Source organism: Bactrocera tryoni, unplaced genomic scaffold, assembly GCF_016617805.1.
Source record: "Bactrocera tryoni isolate S06 unplaced genomic scaffold, CSIRO_BtryS06_freeze2 scaffold_7, whole genome shotgun sequence".
NCBI classification, from domain to species: domain Eukaryota; kingdom Metazoa; phylum Arthropoda; class Insecta; order Diptera; family Tephritidae; genus Bactrocera; species Bactrocera tryoni.
The window spans coordinates 9,521,926-9,547,230 of NW_024396366.1; the positions used below are offsets into that span (position 1 = coordinate 9,521,926).

The 25,305-nt window shown below is 40.5% G+C and overlaps 1 long non-coding RNA gene across 1 annotated transcript; it reads left to right on the plus strand.

Annotated features, from left to right (window-relative positions):
* The first annotated feature begins 875 nt into the window (after nucleotides 1-875).
* LOC120781691 lies at nucleotides 876-15,691 on the plus strand. The gene is made up of 4 exons (XR_005706135.1): nucleotides 876-1,048; nucleotides 1,121-1,268; nucleotides 14,855-15,198; nucleotides 15,276-15,691. It is a non-coding gene; the product is annotated as an uncharacterized LOC120781691 (long non-coding RNA).
* The last annotated feature ends 9,614 nt before the right edge of the window (nucleotides 15,692-25,305 follow it).

The window sequence follows — 25,305 nt, forward strand, 5'->3', positions numbered from 1 at the left end:
ATAGAGGCAATCGGCCGTAGACGCGTATGAGCTGTTTAAACCATTTACTAAACGGTGATAATCAATAGAAATAGAGTAAGAGGTGTAGCTAGGGCAGTGCTAGTGTGTCACAATACAGTACTTAATTTCGAAGCAATCAAAGCTCGGTTAGATTGCTCATACCCAGATAAAACTTCATCACGCCTATTGAGGCAAAGCCGCGAAACGGTTAGGTAAGGGGAATTAAGCCTCATGGAATGTTATGATGAGGTCTAAAGGACGATAACCCTACTTACAAACAAAATTGTAATGTCACAAGAGATGGAGCAGGCTACATTGCTCAACAATGAAGTAAGGGCAGATGCACTCCTCTGCTTCATTTATGGCTTGAAAAAGCCCTTTTAGACCGATAGCGAATCATGCGACAATGACTCATTGCAGCTCCCGGCTGCCATATATCAAGCGACAGTTGGGTGGGAAAAATAAAAAATATATTAATTGACACAGGGGCGGCAAAAAATTAATTTAAGCACATAAAGGAGGTACAAGAAGTAATTAATTGTTTTGCATATTCGTCTCTATTTCTGTGTGCGCGTTTATGCATTCTTTTTGAATTTCCTCGTTCATAATGACAGTAATGCCGGTATTCTGCGAGCAGTCTCAAGTCTCTAATAGAGACGAATCTGTGGTGAAATCAATTTTGTGACTGTTTGGTATTCTGGCGAGCTTGTCTCATCTCTAATTGAGCAATATCAGTATTTAACTTGTTAAATGCTTTAAACCAGGTCACTGAAAAACTAGAGTACAATAGTGGTTGATGAAGTTTGACTAATTTATCTTATAATGAAAATATATCTTCTTAAAGCTTATCTTCTAGCCACATCCGCAGGCGCAATCTGGCTGTTTTGCAAAACAACGAAATTCCCTTTTTATACGAAGAGAAAACATTTAGGAAGTTCTTTCGATTTCCAAAATCATCTCATCCAGCAACTCAAGCCGTATTAATCCTCGAGCAATCCTCGATTCCATTTGAACTTCGGGCGAGTTACAATTTAACCTTAAAGAAACAGTAAGTCTTCATGCAATCAAATTTCTCTAATTTATTTCAGTTCTACATTTTTTATGCAATGACTCATACCAGTGTTGCGTGGGAAATAGATATTTCGCAGTGATGAGCCAACCCACCGTTTCCCGTGCATTGAATATATTTCTAAATTGGTGATGGAGCGTAAACACGGCGAAGTGCGATTTCCTAATTCTGTTGAAGAACATAATAGAACTAAAACCGGGTAAGTTTATTCCAATTAAAAAGAAAATAAATCGCTCTACAACAATTTTATTCCAAATTATAATCGAAATTTGGAATAAAGGGTGTAATTGGAGCAATTAATTGCACTCATGTTGGTCAAACACAGTTGTACCGCAAGATTACATGATCAGAAAAGGGTATTATAGCATTAATGTTGAAGCGGGAAGTATTATATTGAATTATTACTTACTCCGGTGAATAAACGTCTAGCCACAATCCGCATCAAAGCGATGTTCTTCAACTTATCGCTGACTTGCGCCCTCGCCCCGACGGAAGAGAAGGACGATGTGATCTAAGATGCCTTCTATGAGAACTTGGAGCGCGCTTATGAGAGCTGCCACGATGTCAAAATCGTGCTTGGCGACTTTAACGCCAGGGTGGGCAAAGAAGGTATATTTGGCACTACGGTCGGTAAATTCAGCCTCCACGACGAAACATCCCCAAATGGGTTGAGGCTGGTTGACTTCGCCGGGGCTCGAAATATGGTTATCGGTGGTACTAGATTCCAGCACAAGAAGATACATCAAGGTACCTGGCTGCCTCCGGATCGAAAAGCCGCCAACCAGATCGATCATGTTGTGATAGACGGAAGACACGTCTCCTGTGTTCTAGACGTGCGTACGCTCCGAGGTCCTAACATCGACTCGGACCACTATCTTGTTGCAGCCAAGCTTCGCACCCGCCTCTGTGCAGCAAAAAACGCACGTCTACAAACACAAGGAAGGTTCGACGTCGAGAAGCTGCAATTACAACACACAGCAGAACGATTTTCTACTCGGCTTGCACTCCTGCTCTCTGAGAGCACTCGTCAACAACTCGCTATAAGGGAACTGTGGGACGGCATTTCAAACTCTTTACGTTCAGCTGCAACCGAAACCATTGGTTTTCGGAAAGTGCAAAAGAACAGCTGGTACGACGAGGAGTTCCGTGTCGCAGCGGAGAGAAAACAGACTGCCTACCTCGCAACGTTACGATCGACCACAATACGTGCGGGATGGGATACATACCGAGAGTTGAAGAGGGAAGCGGGACGCATTTGCAGACAGAAGAAGAAAGAGGCCGAAATGCGTGAGTACGAAGAGCTTGATAAGCTGGCCGACAGGGGTAATGCTCGAAAATTCTACGAAAAAAAGCGGCGGTTTACAGAAGGTTTCAAAACCGGAGCATACTCTTGTAGAACCCCCAAAGGTGATCTAGTCACCGATGCCCAGAGCATACTTAAATTATGTAGGGAACACTTCTCCAGCCTGCTGAATGGCAGTGAACGCACAACGCCAGGAAAAGGCGAACCAGATTCCCCAATCGATGACGATGGAGCAGACGTTCCTTTGCCCGACCATGAATAAGTTCGAATAGCAATTACCCGCCTGAAGAACAACAAAGCGGCGGGGGCCGATGGATTGCCGGCCGAGCTATTCAAACACGGCGGCGAAGAACTGATAAGGTGCATGCATCAGCTTCTTTGTAAAATATGGTCGGACGAAAGCATGCCCAACGACTGGAATTTAAGTATGCTATGCCCAATCCATAAAAAAGGAGACCCCACAATTTGCGCCAACTACCGTGGGATTAGTCTCCTCAAAATCGCATATAAGGTTCTATCGAGCATATTGTGTGAAAGATTAAAGCCCACCGTCAACAAACTGATTGGACCTTATCTGTGTGGCTTTAGACCTAATCAATAATCGATTAGATATTCACCATGCGCCAAATCTTGGAAAAGACCCGTGAAAGAGAATCGACGCATACCACCTTTTCGTCGATTTCAAACTGTTTTCTACAGCACGAAAAGGAGCTGCCTTTATGCCGCTATGTCTGAATTTGGTATCCCCATAAAACTAACACGGCTGTGTAAACTGACGTTGAGCAACACAAAAAGCCGGTCCGAGCCGGTCGTACCAAACGAGGTTTCAGACAAGGCGACTGCCTACCGTGCGACTTCTTCAACCTGCTTCTGGAGAAAATAATTCGAGCTGCAGAACTAAATAGAGAAGGTACCATCTTCTATAAGAGTGTACAGCTGCTGGCGTATGCTGATGATATTGATATCATCGGCCTCAACACCCGCGCTGTTAGTCCTGCTTTCTCCAGGCTGGACAAGGAAGAACAGAAAATGGGTCTGACAGTGAACGAGGGCAAGACGAAATATCTCCTGTCATCAAACAAACAGTCGTCGCACTCGCGACTTGGCTCTCACGTCACTGTTGACAGTCATAACTTTGAAGTTGTAGATCATTTCGTCTATTTAGGAACCAGTATTAACACCACCAACAATGCCAGCCTGGAAGTCCAACGCAGGATTGCTCTTGCCAACAGGTCCTACTTCGGACTGAGTAGGCAATTGAAAAGCAAAGTCCCCTCTCGACGAACAAAAGCTAAACTCTATAAGTCGCTCATAGTTCCCGTCCTGCTATACGGTGCAGAGGCTTGGACGATGACAGCAACCGATGAGTCGACGTTACGAGTTTTCGAGAGAAAGGTGCTGCGAAAGATTTATGGTCCTTTGCGCATTGGCCTCGGCGAATATCGCATTCGATGGAACGATGAGCTGTACGAGATATATGACGACATTGACATAGTTCAGCGAATTAAAAGACAGCGGCTGCGCTAGCTAGGTCATGTTGTCCGGATGGACGAAAACACTCCAGCTCTGAAAGTATTCGACGCAGTACCCGCCGGGGGAAGCAGAGGAAGAGGAAGACCTCCACTCCGTTGGAAGGACCAAGTGGAGAAGGACCTGGCTTCGTTTGGAATATCCAATTGGCGCCACGTAGCGAAAAGAAGAAACGACTGGCGCGCTGTTGTTAACTCGGCTATAATCGCGTAAGCGGTTTCTACGCCAATTAAGAAGAAGAAGAAGAGGTAAGGTAATGGCGGAAGGCATGAGTGCATTTTAAAAAAATTTAAATAAAGATAGCCGCACAAATAATTGAAAGAATTTTCTTTTAAAAAGTTAACTTCTAAACTATGTACTTTCTAAAGTAATGGATCTAACAATCAGCTAAAAACTGGTTTTGCTCTGGGGAACCTATGAAACCCTTTTTAGTCATCATATCGCCGACCGTGAGTATTTCGATTACTATTTACTACTCCTAATGCAAGCACCCAAATGAGGAGGAACTTTGCTGCAAACTATCTCAAGAGGATCTGACTTTTCCCCAAATGAACTACTTCTTATAATTTCCCTACATCTTTCTAATTCAGTCGTCATTTGGACCAACTGAGCCTGAGGAGCTTATTCTCCTGTTCTTTTTCAACCAATTTTATTTTTAAAATCCTATTTTCTACTACTCTCCAATAGTTCCTCCTTAAGAAGTGGCAAAGGCTCTAAAATTATATCGCGGACTTCCCTTTCTAAAAGCGGAAGCAGCTGCCCCGATGCACCGTTTGTATTTGCTTCGATTTGGGGAACAAAATCTTCTATGCCCATTATTATGGTATTTTCAATAAAAGAATTTGGGGCGTTAAATGTTGGCTCAATAATTAAATTAATGTCCAGAACGTCTCCTGGACGAGATCTTCAAAAACACCTAAACGTTTTAGCCAACATTTACGCCTACTAAATGAAAAAAATAATAATTTACAAAATGTAACAAAATATAATAATAATATTTTATTTTAATGTACCCGTTCAATATTTAAAAATTCGATTTTATGACTATTATGACTATTCAATCAATCAAGTCGTTACTTTAAAATAATTTATTTAATTATTTGCACATGCTCGTTAGGGTCAAAATGTCTGTAACAAATTTATTTGTGTGGCGGAATTTGGTGTTTGGGAATGTGATTATTAGCGAATGCTGGATCTGTGCTAGCAGAGGTACTAGCTCGGAGTGAATACCATACCATACTTCTGGAAGCATTTTGAACAAAGTCTAATTATCAGTAAATGTAAGGAAGTGACGTAATTTGTTTCCGAAAAGCACAAATGTTTTCTTCGACGGATGATTGCCTGATTCCAGAATTAATTGGTTTCGATAAACATTTACCGGTTTAGAGACTGTGGCGGCATCTGACTCGAGTTCAGGATCTATAGAATTTATAAATTGGCGTGATAGAGCATCGGCTACCAGATTATCATTCCATGGCATGTAGTGAAGTTTTGGGTTATATCCTTCTATGAAAGCTTTCCCCTTTTTTATTTATGGGTTGATGGTCGGCGTAAATGTTTAATTCCTTGCCATCATATAAATAATCCGTAGGGCTTTTGAGGGCCCACACAATGGCTAGAAGCTCCCGCTCATTAGTGGTAAAATGCTCTTCTTTTTTATCGAGTGTTCTCGAAATCATTGTAATAGGTCTTCCTTCCTGGGAAAGCACCGCTCCCAGGGCGTGTGAAGAGGCATCGGTGGTCAGGTCGAACGCTTTTCTAAAGTCTGGATAAGCCAGCATCACGTCTTCTGACATAAGAATATTTTTTAGTTTATTAAACGCGTTCTTTTGATCTTGGTCGAATGAAATTTTTTTTTTTTTTTTATTGAGAGGCGGACATCTTACTATATTCGCCTCTAAGTATTTTAGTTAGAGGTTTTGAGGTTTAGAAATGACCGTACCCTTTACAGTTTTGTGGATTTTTTGTGGACAAGTTTGTATACCCTCATTTGATATCTGAAATCCAAGGTAGTCCAGGTCTGTTTTGAAAAGTTTCGATTTTTCCACAGAAACTCTTATATTTCTTTCTAACAAGTTCCTTAAAACGGCTTCCGCATGCAACCCACTCAACAAAAAGATGGGAAACGGTAAAGCAGATACAATTCGTTAATCGACATTAGCATTAACACTCATCGATCTACACAAGCCGCACATCAACATTTGCTGAGACACTGCGCCGCTTCAACACCTCGCTACTCTACCGAGATTATACTTTTTTTCACCTCCATTCGCGAGAACTCGATCGCCAGCTCTAGCAAGTCGGAACAGGATTCTCGCCGCCCCGTTTGTCGACACTTATTTCTATAAACATTAAATTATGTAACATTTATAATTATAAAAATTATAATTCCGTTTATGAAATTGTCAAAATACAAACAAAATTTATTTTTATCAAGCATAAAGGTCGTATTTTTTTATTCAGTCGTCCTGGGTTTCGGAAAAAATTATCACATCATCAATATAAACAAAGCAATATATGCCAATATGTTCCTTAAGGGTGTCATCAATTGCCCTCTGGAAAATGCTGGGTGCATTTTTTAGTCCAAACGGAAGACGGCTCGTACTTGCCGTTGCAGACAGATAATGCGGTTTTTTCGCGATCCCGCTCATTGAGCTCAATTTGGTGAAAATCAGACTTCAAGTCCAAGATTGCAAACGGTTGGGCTTTGCCCAAGTTTGATAATTTGAATCTCTTTCTTGTTTGGATTCGCAAATATCCCTTACATGCGCTGTATCATTATATTAAAATCATCCCTTATGGTTACTGGAACGGATTCGGTTTGTAGCTGGAGATGACTGACATCATTGCCCTTGAGGGAGTGAATTATTTCATTGCCTGAGTCGGAGGATGGAGTCATGTGTAGAAGTTCACGCAAGTGAGGAAAGTTCTCTGATCGCCATTCACTTGGGAGTGGCCAGAAACGATTCTTTTACACATGGCTCAAGCAGCTCACTACTTCCGGTCTTTGACCAAGTATCCTCTGGGTAGCCTAAGAACATCCGTTCGAAGGCGAGCTAAAGTGAGAAGGCGAAACATTCCCTACAAGGGTTGTGCGCTGGGTTTGGGACCCGCCACGCAAAAACACCCCCAGTGAAGAGCTACAACCAGCCTCGGATGAGAGACCCCCTTTTGATGACGACGATGGCAAACGAAATAAGGACTACGAATTGAGGGCATGCACCTGGAATGTCCGGTCCCTTAATTGGGAAGGTGCCGCTGCCCAGCTGGTTGATGTCCTCGTAAAGACAAAGGCTGACATCACCGCCGTCCAAGAAATGCGAAGGACGGGACAAGGACAGAGACGAGTAGGTCCTTGTGACATTTACTACAGTGGCCATATAAAGGAGCGCAAGTTTGGTGTAGGATTCGTGGTGGGAGAGAGACTCCGTCGCCGAGTACTATCATTCACTGCGGTGAATGAACGTCTAGCCACAATCCGCATCAAAGCGAAGTTCTTCAACATATCGCTGATTTGTGCCCACGCCCCGACGGAAGAGAAGGACGATGTGACCAAAGATGCCTTCTATGAGCGCTTGGAGCGCGCTTATGAGAGCTGCCCCCGCCACGATGTCAAAATCGTGCTTGGCGACTGTAACGCCAGGGTGGGCAAAGAAGGTATATTTGGCACTACGGTCGGTAAATTCAGCCTCCACGACGAAACATCCCCAAATGGGTTGAGGCTGATTGACTTCGCCGGGGCCCGAAATATGGTTATCTGTAGTACTAGATTCCAGCATAAGAAGATTCATCAAGCTAACTGGCTGTCTCCGGATCGAAAAACTACCAACCAGATCGATCATGTTGTGATAGACGGAAGACACGTCTCCAGTGTTTTAGATGTGCGTGCGCTCCGAGGTCCTAACATCGACTCCGGACCACTATCTTGTTGCAGCTAAGATTCGCACCCGCCTCTGTGCAGCAAAAACGCGCGCCACCAAACACAAGGAAGGTTCGACGTCGAGAAGCTGCAATCACAACAGACAGCCGAACGATTTTCTACTCGGCTTGCACTCCTGCTCTCTGAGAGCACTCGTCAACAACTCGATATAAGGGAACTGTGGGACGGCATTTCAAACTCCTTACGTACAGCTGCAACCGAAACCATTGGTTTTCGGAAAGTGCAAAAGAGCAGCTGGTACGACGAGGAGTGCCGTGTCGCAGCGGAGAGAAAACAGGCTGCCTACCTCGCAACGTTACGATCGACCACTACACGTGCGGGATGGGATAGATACCGAGAGTTGAAGAGAGAAGCGAGACGCATTTGTAGACAGAAGAAGAAAGAGGCTGAAATGCGTGAGTACGAAGAGCTTGATAAGCTGGCCGACAGGGGTAATGCTCGAAAATTCTACGAAAAAATGCGGCGGCTTACGGAAGGTTTCAAGACCGGAGCGTATTCCTGTAGAACCCCCAAAGGTGATCTAGTCACTGATGCCCAGAGCATACTTAAATTATGGAGGGAACACTTCTCCAGCCTGCTGAATGGCAGTGAACGTACAACACCGGGAGAAGGAGAACCCGATTCCCCAATCGATGACGATGGAGCAGACGTTCCATTACCTGACCATGAAGAAGTTCGAATAGCAATTGCCCGCCTGAAGAACAACAAAGCGGCAGGGGCCGACGGACTACCGGCCGAGCTATTCAAGCACGGCGGCGAAGAACTGATAAGGTGCATGCATCAGCTTCTTTGTAAAATATGGTCGGACGAAAGCATGCCCAACGATTGGAATTTAAGTGTGCTATGCCCAATCCATAAAAAAGGAGACCCCACAATCTGCGCCAACTACCGTAGGATTAGCCTCCTCAACATCGCATATAAGGTTCTATCGAGCGTATTGTGTGAAAGATTAAAGCCCACCGTCAACAAACTGATTGGACCTTATCAGTGTGGCTTCAGACCTGGCAAATCAACAACCGACCAGATATTCACCATGCGCCAAATCTTGGAAAAGACCCGTGAAAGGAGAATCGACACACACCACCTCTTCGTCGATTTCAAAGCTGCTTTCGACAGCACGAAAAGGAGCTGCCTTTATGCCGCGATGTCTGAATTTGGTATCCCCGCAAAACTAATACGGCTGTGTAAACTGACGTTGAGTAACACCAAAAGCTCCGTCAGGAACGGGAAGGACCTCTCCGAGCCGTTCGATACCAAACGAGGTTTCAGACAAGGCGATTCCCTATCGTGCGACTTTTTCAACCTGCTTTTGGAGAAAATAGTTCGAGCCGCAGAACTAAATAGAGAAGGTACCATCTTCTATAAGAGTGTACAGCTGTTGGCGTATGCCGATGATATTGATATCATCGGCCTCAACACCCGCGCCGTTAGTTCTGCTTTCTCCAGGCTGGACAAGGAAGCACAGAAAATGGGTCTGGTAGTGAACGAGGGCAAGACGAAATATCTCCTGTCATCAAACAAACAGTCGTCGCATTCGCGACTTGGCACTCACGTCACTGTTGACAGTCATAACTTTGAAGTCGTAGATAATTTCGTCTATCTTGGAACCAGCGTAAACACCACCAACAATGTCAGCCTAGAAATCCAACGCAGGATAACTCTTGCCAACAGGTGCTACTTCGGACTGAGTAGGCAATTGAGAAGCAAAGTCCTCTCTCGACAAACAAAAACCAAACTCTATAAGTCACTCATAATTCCCGTCCTGCTGTATGGTGCAGAGTCTTGGACGATGTCAACAACGGATGAGTCGACGTTGCGAGTTTTCGAGAGAAAAGTTCTGCGAAAGATTTATGGTCCTTTGCGCGTTAGCCACGGCGAATACCGCATTCGATGGAACGATGAGCTGTACGAGATATACGACGACATCGACATAGTTCAGCGAATTAAAAGACAGCGGCTACGCTGGCTAGGTCATGTTGTCCGGATGGACGAAAACACTCCAGCTCTGAAAATATTCGACGCAGTACCCGCCGGGGGAAGCAGAGGAAGAGGAAGACCTCCACTCCGTTGGAAGGACCAAGTGGAGAAGGTCGCTTGGAATATCCAATTGGCGCCACGTAGCGAGAAGAAGAAACGACTGGCGCGATGTTGTTAACTCGGCTATAATCGCTTAAGCGGTTTCTACGCCAATTAAGAAGAAGAAGAAGAGTCGTATTTAATAAAGTTTTCCATTAGATTAATATTTGTGAGCACCCTATTTAGTAAGTCTAGACCGACGATTCCGTCGAACATATTTAAATCAGGTAAAATAAAAAAATCTGACACTACGCCGAATAAGTGCACCTTGAATTTTTTTTTAATATTGGTGAATCCATTTATGGATTTCATTTTAAATTTCTTATTGACTGGCTTAATCTATTTAAGACCCTCTAGAGCAGTGATTCCCAAACTTATTTTGCCTACTGCCCACTTTGAGAATAAATACTGTTTTAGCGCCCCCATTGTTTCACCTATTTAAAAACCACTATAACTTCAAATTAAATTAATTAATTATTGTGACCTATATATGTATATTAACGGAGAATTCTAAACGAAACTTTTACTATAACCAGCAACTTGAAACCTGAACGCAGTAGGTAACATACGACGGCGCTTAGGTCTCAAGTTAACTCTTACGGGCTCCACCTGCCAATAAGAATGATTATTGAAACACAACTTTATAGTATTAAAGCAGAGAATCTTTTAAATTTTTTAATCTTTTAATAAAACTAAAATAATCGATCCTTATATAAAAACTAATGTGAAGGATGAATCTGATGCTGTTTAATAAGTCCACGTTCACACAAATATGACGATTCGAATGCTATCAAGAATCGTTGAACGATTGACCACAATCCAGGGTACATTTGCTGGATCGGTTTTTGTAGCCAAAATTCTTGGTAACCATTTTTGAACTTGATTTTTATTTCCTCGTCTGTTGTCAATTCTATAAGTTCTTCTTTCAGCCAAGGTGACATTGCTGTGTTGACATTTGAAAACGGATCCAACACCCAGTCTGGTATTTCCAAGTTCAAAATGTCCTGGTATCGTTCGGTGAAGTCAATGTGGAGGTTTTCCAAATGTTGGCAGTAAGCAAACAATTCGTCGTTACTGCATGATACTGATAAATTCGGAAAATTGTGAAGCTCACGTCTGCCCAGATTCTTTTTGTGTAAAAGCAGTTTGGCTGCGAAAGCAGCAACGACGTTTTTTGTTTTAATTAAATTTAGTGTATCGCCTTGCAGTTGGAGATTCAGGTCGTTGAACAATTTATACAGGTCTGTCATGTAAGCTATATCATTCTTTGATGTTATGAGCTTGTCTTGAAATTCTGTATCTTTAGTTTCCAAGAACTCTATAACAGAGTCAAACAGGTTGTAGAATCGAGTCAGACAATTGCCTCTTGATAGCCAATGAACTTCAGTATGAAACAACAAATGATTGAAATTCTCGTCATTAGTAACACAAAGCTGATAAAATAATCTATCATTCAAAGAGCTGTTGCGGATTTTATTGACTGCTTTGATGACATATTGCAGTGATTGAAATAGTTTTTCACTTAAGTTTCTAGCAACTAAATGTTGTCTATGAATAACGCAATGTACACCAAGGACATTTGGAATTTTATTTTTTAAGTACCTACGCTATAAAGCCTTTACGGCACTCTGTCATAGCCGGAGCGCCATCCGTAGCAACTGAAATAATAATTTCTTTCTCATCGCAAAACTTTTCCAATATATTTAATATGGTTTCGCCTTTTGTATCGGTCTCTAAATTTCTATCAAATAATAGTTCTTCACATATTTTCTCATCTTTAATAAAACTCACGTAAGACAACAACAATGCTTCATTAGTTGGTAAAGTGGACTCATCCAGCTGAATTGAAAATTGGCTTGACCTCAGGTGATCGCACAATGATTCTTCAATGTTTTCAGCCATTTCATCAATTCGCCTTTGCACAGAATTATTACTCAAAGGAATTTTTCGGATAATATCTGCGGCCGGTTTATGAAGCACGGTAGTTATTACTTCATTTATTGCTGGCAATATTAACTCTTCTCCGATGTTATGTGGTTTGCCTTTTTGAGCAATTAACAAAGAGATATTGTACGAAGCTCGAAGTCCGTCGTCATCTTGCTTAGCAGCCGCCGAAAATAGTTTTGCTACACTTGGCTGAGTATTATGCTTCTTCTCTTGGTCTTGAAAATATGCTACATTCTTGTCTCTCTTATCTGGATGCATTTTATTCAAATGATCTTGCAGTCTTGAAGGCTTCATTGCTTCATTCGAAAATGTTCTTAGACATAGAAGACACAAGGGCGAGGATGGGTTTGTGGGATTTTCAATGAATCCGAATTTAATGTATTCCGCACAGTATTGCCGTCTCTTCTTTTTTACTTCCGACATTGTTTTGCTTTGAGAAATACGTTTAACTTCGCGAGTAGTGTAAAGGAGGCGTAAGTAATGCTCATCTATTGCGCGCAAAACCACAAATGAATATAAAATAAATATTATATTGTTTATATAGGAAAGCTTAAGTACAATTATTATATAGTAGTCCAAAAATATGAATTCTTATTTTCCTAGAAATACATTTGTAAAAACAAGGGTCTTTATCCTTTTTTTATTTTCCCCAGATATACATTTTAAGAAAGGATAAAGATCCGTTTTTTATTTTCCACATAAAAGATTTAAGGAGTTCAAAAGCTCAAAACGTGCGTTACATCAGCTACCTACCCGACGTCATTTCAAAAGTGATAAAATAAATTATTCAAGAGCTCAAAGCATTCGCTACATCAGCTTGAACCTACCTACCCTACACCTTTGCGCAAATGATTATATTATGATAGCAAATGCCCACATACAGATTTGGCAATGGCAATAGCAATATGTTTGACAGTTAGTATTCTATAAATTCTATCCTGTCGAGATGCCCCGTTATGAAACGGAGCGACCGATTGACATGATTTTAATTTTTTCTATATTCAATAAAATAGGATAGATATATGAACTACGCGGAGAGAAATATAGAACCGAGTTTGAGCAATCTTTTAATTCATATTCGTTGATGTTCACAAGTTGTTGTTGAGAGTCGAGAGCTCATGTAGTCGTTATCTAAGAGACCTCCTAGCTAAATAAAATTACAAATAACCCCCCAGGCCTCTACACAACGCTCCCATTTTCTTTCCGGGTCTCTTACCGCCCCCCATGATACCTGCAGCGCCCACAAGGGGGCGTTATCGCCCACTTTGGGAAACACTGCTTTATATTTTGTAGATTGGGAAGAATCGTTGAACGCGTTTGAATTAGCGAGGATGAAACCGATTGTTCGTCATCAGCCATGTTAGGCGCAGTGGCTTGACCGTTGCGCATTTGAAGACACGAAATCAAATATATATGTATATACGAGTACCTGCAGTGAAGAATGTGATGCTGTTGTTATAGATGTATCAAAAGCAGATTAGCAATCCGATGAAACTGTACTGTAAATAGTCCCGTATCCTTGCACGGAGACTGAGACGAGTTGACGTACTGTCGGTAACTTCGACGGATGTTGATGAGAAGATCTGTAACGTACGCTAATAAAAACACGTGTAATATTTATGTATGATTACAGCCAGAATTGCTATTTGCGCTTGCCCGGGTACAATAATCTAATTATCCGTTAATTCAAGTTGTTGGATACCGTTACACAGCTTATTGATGAGATGATGTGGACAAATTCCATGTGATAAAACAAACTCAGAGCCATCTCTTGCCAGAATTACACAAAAATAATTACTTAAATTAACTTTGGCATTAATCTATTGGCTTTTCTTGATCGAAAAATTTAATACAGAACATACATACATATGTCCTGTCGCGGTCGCCAAATTATAGAGGAGCCCAATAACAGATTAATGTCCGGTTAATAATTTAGTTTTATTTAATTTGGGTTTTAATTAATTTAATAATGTCTTAATACTTTATTATGCTAGCACCGATTTTATACCTTATTGTGTCTAATTTTCTCATTAGCTATGTAAGCTTATGTGTATATTTTATGAGGGCGTAGGTATGAAATACGTATGTTTGTGCGTATATAGATACTATATATAAGTATGTACCTGCTTGCAAAGTTCAAGCGAAAATGAGCATATATAAAATCCGATTATGTACATGGATGTAAGAATTGATGAGCATATGCATAAGCGGTACTCTCCCAAAGGAGAATATGCTAGTTCACGGTCATCCGATTTTGCACAGTAACATGATTCTGACCAAACACATACCATATTCTCAAATTCTTGTAGGGTTTACATAGGCAGTGTATAAAAATAATTTTAATTACCTAATTTGTATACTTACCAAATATATATTTACATATTACATACATGACATAGATAAAAACCATTAAATTGTCAAACATAATAGAGGGATTCTCTTCGCTTAAGAAATGGTCGAGAAAATTTCCTGCGTTCAATTCTCTTGTGCTAGTATGCAGCTCTAAAGAAATCTAAAACTAATTTTTAATACATTTTTTGAATAAAATGCGTTTCTTGAAGGAAAATCAAAGTAATCATTAAATTCATCCTACACTTAGTTAAAATCAATATTATGAAATATATGTATAGGCTGTTCACGATAAGGTGGTTATCGGGTTATGTGATTAAGTAAACAACAACGAAATGCCCTAAGACAAAATAACCAACTTTGGCCAACCTAGGCCCTTGTTTACAGATTATGTGGTTGTTTGCTTGTTTTGCTTATTTGGAATTTAACTAAATGGCAGCACAAAAAATTAATAAAACTAAGCGAATTGCATTTCCATTTCTTAGATTTTCTTATTGGAACTGCTGTTTTTTGTTTACAATCAGCACATTAAAACCGGAATAAAAAGCATCAATAATCACCAAAAATCATCAAAGTAATTAAATCACAAAGTACAATATAAATATAAATTTTTTGACATTTATTTATACTCCAATTTTAGTGTCTACAGAAATACGAAAGCGCCGGCGAAAAAAGGACGTGAAAAAATGGACGGAAGCCGAAATTAAAACAGTGCTGTGCTATATGCAGGAACACCGAAACATCGAGGCGAGTTTTCGACAAATTAGTTATATATTTTGATTTAATTACATCTCCTTTAATTTCAGAAACCAACAGCGATAATCTATTATAGTAAGTTGCTTGCAGTAACAAATATTTAAGCGACATGGAAGATTCTAAAATGTAAGGTTCGGTATTTAAAAAGCCAAATGAAATCGGCAGAACACTGGCTAAATTCCACGGGCGCTGGAGTAGAGGATGGCGATGTAGAGCTGACAGTGATGGGTACATTTTATATACATATGTATATTTTAATATCAACTTTATAATTAAATGGTTATCAATGATTTGCTTTATTACAGATAAAGTGCTTAAAAGTTGTCCGCATTACAAACAATTAGCGGACATTTTTGCTACGGAGAGGGAAGCTGAGGTGGTGATAATGAGCTCCTCTGCAATGGAACTCGACTCTGTGGAAAATGTTGTGGATAATTTGGAAGACCTCGCAGGAAGAACATGACATTTCTGAATTGGCATCTGGCTCATCTGCGGCCAGCCCGTTTGCAAAAAAAATTAAGGCCAAACACCAACACACTGCCATTGATAAACTGGCTGCATTAGAATCTGAACGAATGAGCTTCAGAGAAAAACAGCTTCAATTTGAAATTGAAAAATTCAATTGGATGAAAGAAGCTGAAGCAAACAAAAATGAAAATGAAAAGAAAAAAATTTAATACGATTTCCAACTCACAAAAATGGAGTTGGAGCAAAATGAAAAAATGAGAAAATTGGAAATATAAATAAAATATAAAAATAATAATTATAATATAATATAATAACCAATAAACAAATAAATAATTTTCAGTTACTTGTTATTTAAACAAAAATATGAATTTTTATTCAAAAATTAAATTGTATAGTGCTTGCCTTTTTAGTTCCGAGGTAGGTGCAACAATAGCATATCCATCATATTGACATTCATGGACTTCGTACATTGCCTTTCAAAGGGCGAGATTTCAAGAGTATGTTGTGCAGCACACAGCAGACAAGTACCCATTTATTAAAAAATGTTTGACTCTTTCGGTCTTTTATTTTTATCCGTATTTGTTTCAAACTACAAAACTTTTCTTTAAGTATACCGAAACAATTTTCAACTCTAACACGATACTGGCTGTGTATTTTGTTGAATTTAGCTTGTCTTTAGAGTCTGCTAAAAAAGAATTGCTTCGGTATGGTGTTATTAAATGTTTTGTCAACTTATACGCAGAATTGCCCACTTCTCAATGTAATATGCGTAACTTATGGTCACATACGATTTGCAATTTGATAGAGTATATTCGTTGCCGAGAAAAATACACCTCATGATTTTTATTCGGCTTTTAGGCCAGTTTAATCTCGCTACCGTCAATGTAACCAATGCAATATGGTAATTCGCAAAATCTTTGGAAAACAAGTTCCCGGTGCTCTGCCGGTCCAGGCCAATGAATGAATTGGGGTAGTTTATTACAAATTGCCGAAAAAACTTTTTTGGTGGTATTGGTCAATGTACCTCCATCTCCCACACCAAAAGTTGTAGCGATTTTACGTACAGAAGCACTTTCACCCGATGAACCTAACTGGAGCAATACGATTGCGAGTTGCAAATCTACAGGTATTTGTAAAGTTGAATTATTAAAGTTCATATCATTAGAAAATATTTCTGGGAGATGAGCCAATTGGCATTTGCTGACGCGCAGCATTTGTAAAAGTCTTTCATCGTCAAAAGAACACAGTACATTTTCTCGCCAATGAATAGATTTCGGAACATGTAATTCATCTCCCCGTCTACTAGAGATGATTAAAGATATATCCTCTAGCAGTTCATCTAGTACTTCATCCATTGCATTGTGACACTGTTTAAGGTGCAAGATGTCTGCAAATTTTATACAAACAATTTTTTGAACTCTTAGAATTTGAATTATTTAATAAGCACATACCTTCAATAAAGTCCATTTCCTGAATAGCAGAACTTATTTTAAATTCGATTATTTTGCTTTTTAAACTTTGCTAGGCATTTTATAAGTAGGAATTTCATTGAACTAAAATTGTAAACAATGAACAGCTGTTTGTGTAAAAATAAGTAATAATAATAATACATAGAATGTTCATGGAACATAAAGGTTATTTTTAATCCAATAATCACACAACCCGATTACCACCTTACCGTGAACAGCTTAATAGTTTATTTTGGAAATTTTCATAAGACTTCCTAATCTTCATTCATATTCCTTAAATTGCAGTGAAAATATTTATATACATACTTACACTTCTTCTTCTTCTTAATTGGCGTAGACACCGCTTTCGCGATTATAGCCGAGTTAACAACAGCGCGCCAGTCGTTTCTTCTTTTCGCTACGTGGCGCCAATTGGATATTCCAAGCGTAGCCAGGTCCTTCTCCACCTGGTCCTTCCAACGGAGTGGAGGTCTTCCTCTTCCTCTGCTTCCCCCGGCGGGTACAGCGTCGAATACTTTCAGAGCTGGAGTGTTTCCGTCCATTCGGACAACATGACCTAGCCAGCGTAGCCGCTGTCTTTTAATTCGCTGAACTATGTCAATGTCGTCATATATCTCGTACAGCTCATCGTTCCATCGAATGCGATATTCGCCGTGGCCAACGTGCAAAGGACCATAAATCTTTCGCAGAACTTTTCTCTCGAAAACTCGCAACGTCGACTCATCAGTTGTTGACATCGTCCAAGCCTCTGCACCATATAGCAGGACGGGAATTATGAGTGACTTATAGAGTTTGGTTTTTGTTTGTCGAGAGAGGACTTTGCTTCTCAATTGCCTACTCAGTCCGAAGTAGCACCTGTTGGCAAGAGTTATCCTGCGTTGGATTTCTAGGCTGACATTGTTGGTGGTGTTTACGCTGTTTCCAAGATAGACGAAATTATCTACGGCTTTAAAGTTAGGACTGTCAACAGTGACGTGAGTTCCAAGTCGAGAGTGCGACGCCTGTTAGTTTGATGACAGGAGATATTTCGTTTTGCCCTCGTTCACTGCCAGACCCATTTTCTGTTCTTCCTTGTCCAGCCTGGAGAAAGCAGAACTAACGGCGCGGGTGTTAAGGCCGATGATATCAATATCATCGGCATACGCCAGCAGCTGTACACTCTTATAAAAGATGGTACCTTCTCTATTAAGCTCTGCAGCTCGAACAATTTTCTCCAGAAGCAGGTTGGAAAAGTCACACGATAGGGAATCGCCTTGTCTGAAACCTCGTTTGGTATCGAACGGCTCGGAGAGGTCCTTCCCGATTCTGACGGAGCTTTTGGTGTTGCTCAACGTCAGCTTACACAGCCGTATCAGTTTTGCGGGGATACCAAATTCAGACATCGCGGCATAAAGGCAGCTCCTTTTCGTGCTGTCGAAAGCAGCTTTGAAATCGACGAAGAGGTGGTGTGTGTCGATTCTTCTTTCACGGGTCTTTTCCAAGATTTGGCGCATGGCGAATATCTGGTCGGTTGTTGATTTTCCAGGTCCACACTGATAAGGTCCAATCAGTTTGTTGACGGTGGGCTTTAATCTTTCACACAATACGCTCGATAGAACCTTATATGCGATGTTGAGGAGACTAATCCCACGGTAGTTGGCGCAGATTGTGGGGTCACCTTTCTTATGGATTGGGCATGGCACACTTAAATTTCAATCGTTGGGCATGCTTTCGTCCGACCATATTTTACAAAGAAGCTGATGCATGCTCCTTATCAGTTCTTCGCCGCCGTGTTGGAATAGCTCGGCCGGCAATCCCTCGGCCCCTGCCGCTTTGTTGTACTTCAGGCGGGCAATTGCTATTCGAACTTCTTTATGGTCGGGTAATGGAACGTCTGCTCCATCGTCATCGATTGGGGAATCGGGTTCTCCTTCTCCTGGTGTTGTGCGTTCACTGCCATTCAGCAGGCTGGAGAAGTGTTCCCTCCATAATTTAAGTATGCTCTGGGAATCAGTGACTAGATCACCTTTGTGGGTTCTACAAGAGTATGCTCCGGTCTTGAAACCTTCTGTAAGCCGCCGCATTTTTTCGTAGAATTTTCGAGCATTACCCCTGTCGGCCAGCTTATCAAGCTCTTCGTACTCACGCATTTCGGCGTCTTTCTTCTTCTGTCTACAAATGCGTCTCGCTTCTCTCTTCAACTCTCGGTATCTATTACATCCCGCACGTGTAGTGGCCGATCGTAACGTTGCGAGGTAGGCAGCCTGTTTTCTCTCCGCTGCGACACGGAACTCCTCGTCGTACCAGCTGTTCTTTTGCACTTTCCGAAAACCAATGGTTTCGGTTGCAGCTGTACGTAAGGAGTTTGAAATGCCGTCCCACAGTTCCCTTATACCGAGTTGGTGACGAGTGCTCTCAGAGAGCAGGAGTGTAAGCCGAGTAGAAAATCGTTCGGCTCTCTGTTGTGATTGCAGCTTCTCGACGTCGAACCTTCCTTGTGTTTGGTGGCGCGCGTTTTTTGCTGCACAGAGGCGGGTGCGAATCTTGGCTGCAACAAGATAGTGGTCCGAGTCGATGTTAGGACCTCGGAGCGCACGCACCTCTAAAACACTGGAGACGTGTCTTCCGTCTATCACAACATGATCGATCTGGTTGGTAGTTTTTCGATCCGGAGACTGCCAGGTAGCTTGATGAATCTTCTTATGCTGGAATCTACTACTACTGATAACCATATTTCGGGCCCCGGCGAAGTCAATCAGCCTCAACCCATTTGGGGATGTTTCGTCGTGGAGGCTGAATTTACAGACCGTAGTGCCAAATATACCTTCTTTACCCACCCTGGCGTTAAAGTCGCCAAGCACGATTTTGACATCGTGGCGGGGGCAGCTCTTATAAGCGCGCTCCAAGCGCTCATAGAAGGCATCTTTGGTTACCTCGTCCTTCTCTTCCGTCGGGGCATGGGCGCAAATCAGCGATATGTAGAAGAACCTAGCTTTGATGCGGATTGTGGCTAGACGTTCATTCACCGCAGTGAATGATAGTACTCGGCGACGGAGTCGCTCTCCTACCACGAATCCAACACCAAACTTGCGCTCCTTTATATGGCCACTGTAGTAAATGTCACAAGGACCTACTCGTCTCTGTCCTTGTCCCGTCCATCGCATTTATTGGACGGCGGTGATGTCAGCCTTTGTTTTTACGAGGACATCAACCAGCTGGGCAGCGGCACCTTCCCAATTAAGGGACCGGACATTCCAGGTGCATGCCCTTAATTCTTAGTCCTTATTTCGTTTGCCATGGTCGTCATCAAAAGGGGAGTCTCTCATCCGAGGCTGCTGTTTGTTTTTCATTGGGGTGAGCTTTTAACGTGGCGGGTCCCAAATCCAGCGCACAACCCTATGTAGGGGATGTTTCGCCTTCTCACTTTAGCTCGCCTTCGAACGGATTTTCTTAGGCTACCCAGAGGATACTTGGTCAAAGACCGGAAGTAGTGAGCTGCTTGAGCCATGTGTAAAAAAATCGTTTCTGGCCACTCCCAAGTGAATGGCGATCAGAGAACTTTCCTCACTTGCGTGAACTTCTACACATGACTCCATCCTATATACTTACTTATACTTACACACACAAGTTTATCTTCTTTGTTTATTTTCTCTTGCTCTTCTAATAAGGATCATACACAATGCGTAACCAGCTGTTAAAATTACTTGACTACAGCTCAATAAATAATGAAATTTATTCTTGACCAATTACTTAAGAGCTGGATACAGACCTTTAAGAATGTATGCAGAAGGTGTTCATATATCACTAGGGTTTGTAAAGGGGTTTTTGCATTTTGTGTCATTGTGCTGTATTGCAAGAGCAAGAAAATCACTCAATTTATAATGGCAATAAGGAATGCCCAATTGAATAGCATTGAACTGTTACTAACATGAACACAAAGAGTAACGCCCGAGTACGAGATGCTTGGTCTATACGTTTCTCTTTCTTATCCCCACGTTAACAATTAGCGTGTTTTTGTGACAAAAGAGTGCGCGTATAAACCGAACTTTGTTTAAGAACCGATAGGTGCCTTTCGCTCATCTAATACCATGTTTTACTATGTTCGGACCGACATTGAAAACATTTTGAAAACACATTTGTATGATGTGGAATCTAAGTCGTTCGGACCGACAATGTGTGTTTTCGATGAGTTTTCACTGACAACTATCAATAGCGGCATTCCTGCTCTTGCAAGATTGCACGATGACACAAAATGCAAAAATTCTATATCAAAATATGCAAGGCCAAGAGAGCTCCCATTGCAGAATCTAATGATATATGACGGCACGGAAATAAAAGTTGGGTTTGGTCTAACATGTTTATAGCCATTGCAAAAAATTTTCTGCGTGTGTTTGTTGTTGTACCGTTGCACCAAGAGAAAATTCTGCAATTTCTGCACCGTGCAAGGTTTTGCAAGAGCAAGAGAATCCCCGTGATATGAGAATATCAAGCGACAGCTGTTTTTGTATATGGAATGTAAAAAAATATCAAATGAAAATTTAGGGCCGGCAAAATATGTCTTCCAAAAACATCGATTAAACTAGAGCAGGCACCGATTATAAAAGGTTTGGAATGTAAGTTTTCAAGTAGTTTTCAGCGAAAACTGTGTTTTCTTTTGACAGATTTTACATGGACGAAAACACAAGTTTACGTGCGAAAACCAGTTTTTCCCACGAATACATGTTTTCGTTGTCGGCTCGAACATAGTATTTCGATCGACATTTAATCAGGAAGGTTAAGTTAGTTCACTATTCTGCTAGATTTAGCAAGATTTCCCAAAATTACAATTGTTGATCTTGACACTAAAGAGATTTGAAGCAAATCTACTTGAAATATTCCTGCGTATTTCTGAATTAGCGCCAGCTGTTTGACCGCCGTATACCTGGCGAATAAATTGATCATTTCCATAAATTAATGTTTGGAACAATCGGGAATTAATCTGGGAAATTTCGGGAAAGCCTTTTTATAATTTGGGAACGAACAGTCAATTAAGAATCATTACAAACATATTCAACCGTATACTTGGCGAATTTTTGAGGGAATGGCGAAATTTAAATTGCAACAGACGTAAAATCATTTGGGAATTATCAGGAAATATATTTCTTAATTTGGGAAAGCGATGTTATAATAGTAACTAGTTATTTAATAAAGTTGGTTTTGTTTCCTATTATTCAACTTTTAATTCTAGTTTCTTACAATCTTAGACTATGTATCACTTAAACTATCTTAGAGCTCTTTCGTAGACAACATTTTCGGTTTTGCCATGAGTTGTTGTGTAGATAAAGAGAACTGAAGGCTTGCCAACACGTGAGCACGAAACATATAACTGGCCGTGTGTAAAACAAGGATATTCTAAATCAATTCCACACAATTCTAACGATTGCCCTTGCGCTTTATTTATCTTAATAGCAAATGCAAGACGTATTGGAAACTGTAGTCTTTCGAAATCAAAAGGTAAATCTGATGGAGTCATTGGAATTCGTGGAATCAATACATCTTCACCTTTAAACTTCCCTTTAAAATTGTTGCTTCGATCAAATTGTTCATGACCTTTTTAACCGCTAATCTTATTGCATAATCGTGGTTGATTTATATTTCGAAGCATAATAATGGGAGCACCCACTTTCAATTGTAGACGATGAGGTGGAAATCCGGGTAAATCCAATGAATTCAAAAATTCTGTCGGATAATTAACAGCGTCGTCTTGATTCGTAACCGTGTCAACTGATTGATATGTTACAACTTCGCCAGGAACATGGGTTAAAATGTCTGCATTCATTTGACCAATGTCTTTATTTAGCGGCCAGTATAGCTCTTTCAGCTAACCAATTATGATTTCGATAATTTTCTGCAATATTTGGAAAAACACTTGACACCAATTCTTCTTTTGTCGGTGCAATATTACAAAAGTTATCTGGTAAAGTGATTAAGCCAGTTTCACAATCAACAGCAAGTTGACCATTGCCTATTGCCAACAGTTGCCTTGAAAATGTGTCGGCCGATGGATAGTTTTGAATTTGTACTCGCACATTTGTAGTCAAATTGAGTATTTGTACATGTCTAGATAAATAAGATGACTTTAAACATGCTTTTAATTCATCTGCTGTTGTTGAACGGTGAATCACAGGCAATGTCTAACGAAAATCACAAGCCAACAGAATCAAAGCGCCACCAAATATCTGTTGATCATTACTACGCAAGTCTTGCAATGTCCTGTCTAACGCTTCCACTGATTTCTTATGGGCCATTGTACATTCATCCTACACTACTAATTTGCATTGTTGCAAGACTTTGCCCATTCCCGAATTTTTGGAAACATTACTGGTGGAATTTTCATTTACATTCATATTCAGTGGTAATTTAAGTGCAGAATGGGCTGTCCGACCACCATCTAATAACGTCGCTGCTATTCCAGACCAATGTCAATGCTATATTACTCTGTGATCTTATAGTCGCTAATCAGAAATGTTTTGCCAGTTCCTTATGGAGCGTCTAAAACAAACATTCCTCCAGTTTCGTTTCGTACTGATTCCATTATGGTATCATATGCGTGTCTCTGTTCGGGATTCAATTTATTGAATTTATTGAATGCATCATGCATTGGTCGATCTGGAGCTGGCAAACCCAATTGTGTCAAAGCTTTATTTGCAATTACCAAACAAATATCTTCAATGATAATCAGTGCCTCATTAAACATTTCAAGCGTAATCATTAAATCGTTATTTCCTGCAATTCGGCGCATTCGATGCAAAATGTCTTCGGTCATAAAATCCTTAAAATTTTCCCATAATTGCAATGGATCAGATGGAAAACATGTTGCAATAATAATAGCAAATAATGTTCGTATTTGATGAGGAGAACCTGTTGCTGATGCATCCCTAACTGTCGCATCCCAGTGTCTCTCATCTTCCAGTAAATGCAATTCCCGACATGCTTGACGAAAAGTGTGACACTGTAGGCCGTTAACTCTTTTCAAATTCAAAAAAGATGTAGGCCCACGAACATGAATCAATAATAGACGCAAATAAAAACATTCAGCATGACTGAAATGCACTGTGTAGAGGCGTTCAATGGCATCACTTTCAAAAATGCTCAAAAAACGATAATAATGTAGTTGATGATGGTCGCTCTGCAATTTGCTGTTCAGTATCAACTGTGAAATATACACGTTGTCCATGTTCCAAATGTACTGACAAATGAATAACTGCCGGATTTCGATCATGAATTGGGAACGATAATATTGTCCAAACTGCCTCATTGCTACTGATATACCTTCCCATTTGATATTATGTTATTTCATCATTTCGGTACTCTGCAACACCAAACACAGCCATGTCGCTGTCTTTATTTATATACTTGCAGATGTATTTAATCGATTTAACAGAATTGCAATATTCTACATTGATATGAGCTTTGAATGCTTTTGATAGTATTGGCGAATAGGGGACAACCCACCTATTATCAACTGTAATATCTTGATTATTGACTGTAGATTGATTAATTTGCCATTATCATCTGTTGAGCGTCGGCGATGCCATGGGTAACCATCATTTAGATTAATTGTCCTGGAAATCAAATCTCTGTGATACCGCTTCGGGCATTTCTCATCTTTCATACATGGCGAATTAATATTCAGAACACCACATGGTCCATGAATCATACTTTTTGTAACAACATCAAATAAACCTGGATCGATTTCCTGATCAGGAATTTCTGCTGAGATGATGTCATCTATTTAATCGCTTGTTACTTTGTTGTCTAACCATACCAAAATATGAGCATGTGGTAATCCTCTCTTTTGCCATTCCACCGAATACATCCAACATCGAACTTCGCCGAAAACTTGATATTTAACAATAAAATCCATCAATGTTTTCAGCTGCTGTCTAAGTACTCGTGCAGTTATGTCGAGACGATCTGTAGAAGATTGCCCTTCATATAAATATTGCTTGATTTCGTCCCATTGTGGAATACATGTAAATGTAATAAACAAATCTGGTCGACCATACAAACGAACATAGCAAATGGCATCTTGTGCATATTCATGCATGTGCCTTGGACTGCCTCTGTAACTTGCTGGTAAAATAACAACTTGTCCAACATTGTCAACATTTCCATCATTATTGATTGCATCGCGGAGATGTGCATATATACTCCTCTGATCGCAACTTCCGTTGATTGAATCGAATAAAGTTCAAACGCTCTGTAGCAATACAAAGATAGAAGCATACATGTCTACGACATATTGATGAAAGAGTCTCCGACATATCAAAATATGATTTTCCTGATTTTGTCGTATCATAATTCTATGTGCATAATAGTTCATAGCGCTGACATTTTTATTGACTTCACGTTCTGAAGAGAAAAAAAACAAATGGAA